The sequence below is a fragment of the Lolium perenne genome, chromosome 6 (genome assembly GCF_019359855.2).
Source record: "Lolium perenne isolate Kyuss_39 chromosome 6, Kyuss_2.0, whole genome shotgun sequence".
Taxonomy (NCBI): Eukaryota; Viridiplantae; Streptophyta; class Magnoliopsida; order Poales; family Poaceae; genus Lolium; species Lolium perenne.
Window position 1 is genome coordinate 233,860,692 of NC_067249.2, and position 2,839 is coordinate 233,863,530.

The window sequence follows — 2,839 nt, forward strand, 5'->3', positions numbered from 1 at the left end:
ACGGTCGTTAGTACCGCTTGTCGATCGTGAGCTCCATGTATATATGTAGGGAATCTACGAATATGTGTAAGGGGAATCGACTTTTGCTTCCAATATTTATTAAAATGAAATAACACGCGGTCGGTGGGGGGGGGGGGTTGCTGCACCCCTCAAACCCTAAAGCAGCAGCGTTGTGCGCGCGCCACGTAGAGGGCCTTTTATCGCGGGTGGTAATACCGCCCGCGACAAAAGAGCCTGTACCCTGCGCGCCCCGCGGCTGCCACGTGGTGGACCTTATGTCACGGATCGTAAGCGACCCGCGACAAAAGGTGGATTGTCGCGCCTCTCTTGTCGCGCCTGGCCGCCCGCGACAAAAGGGTCATACCACCCGGATCAAAAGCCTTGTTTTCCACTAGTGCAGGTCAATTAAGTTGGCCAAGCAAATGCAATGCCTTAGCTAGCTCTGCCCAGCTATACCCTGGGTGGGCATGCTGCCCGGCTGGCCGATCGATGGAGGAATGAAGATGAATGAATCGAGCTTAACTGGAGCTAGCTACTCGTCCTCGATCGATCCAAGCCCTCGTCGCCAAAACATAATTCCTCGATCGATCCAGGCCTGGTCCTTGCGATTTGATTACTCCATTGTGCTAGCTACTAGCACTGTGTTCGCGTTGATGGCGCTGCTTGATGCATTCAGTCGAGGCGTCCCTGCGGACCCTGCCTGCAACGAACTAACTCGGTACTGTGCACGGTCGTCGGCAGGTAAACTAATTAGCAATGGAACGATGGAACAAGGCTGAATTAAAAGAAATGCGCCACGAGGAGCAATTCCACGAAGATTTTCTCACACAAAAGATTATTATGTCCATTGCTGTGAAGATATAGCTTGCACTCTGAGCCTCGTTTTGGAACCGGAACTAAAGGCCCTCCCTTTAGTCCCGGTTGTAAAACAAACCGGGACTAAAGGTGTTGCCACGTCGTCCCGTCCCGTCCCCCGTGGGCGGCGTCGGGGCGACGACTCCTCCTCTCCGCCCAGGCCGACCTCTCCTCCTCTCCCCTCCGCCGCCGTCGGCGCAGGCCGCCGGGCAAAGCCCGCGCGGTGCCGGTGGCGGCGGCCGTCCCTTACCCGCGCGCTAGGCTGGGAGGCGCGGGGCTCTCTTCGGCCAGCGGTGGTGCTTCCTGGTGGGCAAGGTGTCGGTGGCGGCGGCGCACCGCGGGTGGAGCTGCTCCGGGTGGTCTGGTGGAGGCGGTGCGGCCTCTTGGCAGCGGGGCGGCAGGGAGGTCAGCGGCGGCGCGGCCCTGACCCAGATCTGAGCCTGTCTGGGCCCCATCTGGGTCTGGGCGGGCCAGATCTGGCATCCCGAGATCTGCTCCCGGCGGCTGGTGGAGTTTCTCCTGCTGAGGGTGGCTAGGACGGCGACGCGTGGACTGCAGCGCGGCCACGGGAGCTTCACGAGCCCGGCGGGCTCGGCCGGGCCAGAGGGGCCTGGTTTGCTCCAGTAGCTGCGTCCGGTCTGTCACCGCAGCTGGCGGTGGAGGTTGCGCCCTCCCGCGTGGCTGCTGTCCAGGCTCTCCTCGGCTCGGGGTGATTCCTTTCGGTTTCGTCGGTCTTCGTCAGTGGGTCACGGTGAGACGGCGTTGGTGGTTGCGTGACCGTGGTGGCGCGAGTTGGTGGGCGGCGAGGTTGGCGGAGCATGACGGAGTGTCCGGGGCCGTGGGACTGTGGGGGACGGGAGAAATCCTTGTCGATGGCTGACACCGACGCGGCGACGCTCGCGGGCGCCACCATTCCTTCTTGAGGGGCGTCGGGGTTCCCCTTCCCACTTCCCTTCCGCATACCGGGGGAAACCCTAGGCGTGTCCGGGCAGCAGCGTCGTCATCGTCGCATCCCTTCTTGAAGGTGTTGTCTTGGTATGCGGCGCTTCGGAGGGCTAAGCTCGTGGTGGGAATCTTCCGGAGGGCGCAGCGGTTGCGGATCATCAGCGTTTTCGTCGATCCAACTTTGTCATCCTTTCTTTCTTTTTTCTTCTTCTTTTGTTTTCTTTTGGGCTTTGATGTGCTGGTCTCTACCTTGTATCAGTTCGTTGCTATATTAATATAGCGGGGCGAAAGCCTATTTCGAGGAAAGGTGTTGCCACGTGGGCTGCTGGCGCGCATCGAGAAAAATGACCTCCAGTCCCGGTTTGTAATACCAACCGGGACTAAAGACTATTTCGTTAATTTTTTTACCTATTTTTGTTTTTCTAATTATTTTTCGCTCCCTCTTTTTTTTTATTTTTTTCAGAATTTCTAGTATTTCAGTTATTTGACTAGTTTAGTGTCTAACTACACTTAATCTCTAGTAAAATTACTTACCATGGTCAAACTTCCCGCTCGGTCACCCATCCTCCCATTGCTTCAGCACTAGCACGCTTAACTTTCAAGTTTCTTCCGTCCCGCTTCCAAATGCTTCGCGCGCATGTTGTTGATAGTAGTATCATATCGATCATATTAACATGTTGGTCGATGTCACACTTTTTTATTGTTTGAATTCCAAATAATTCATTTAATAAACAAAACTAATGATATAATAATTTTTAATTCCTTTAAATATTACCTTTTTGTTTCTAATTTTTAAATAATTTTTTAAATTTCGAATTTTTTAATATTTTTTGCCAAACCTAAAAATTTGAAAATATTAAAATTGGCTAACTTTATGGTTAAGTAATAGTAATATTTATGCAGGATGCAATTATTTAATCTAAAATTTTAAAAATATAAAATACTAAATTTCTGGCAAAAACTTAAATCTTCCTGCTTTTATATTTTTATTTGGAATTTTGAGAATCCAAAAATTTGCTAACCAGGTAAACCGTGGTGA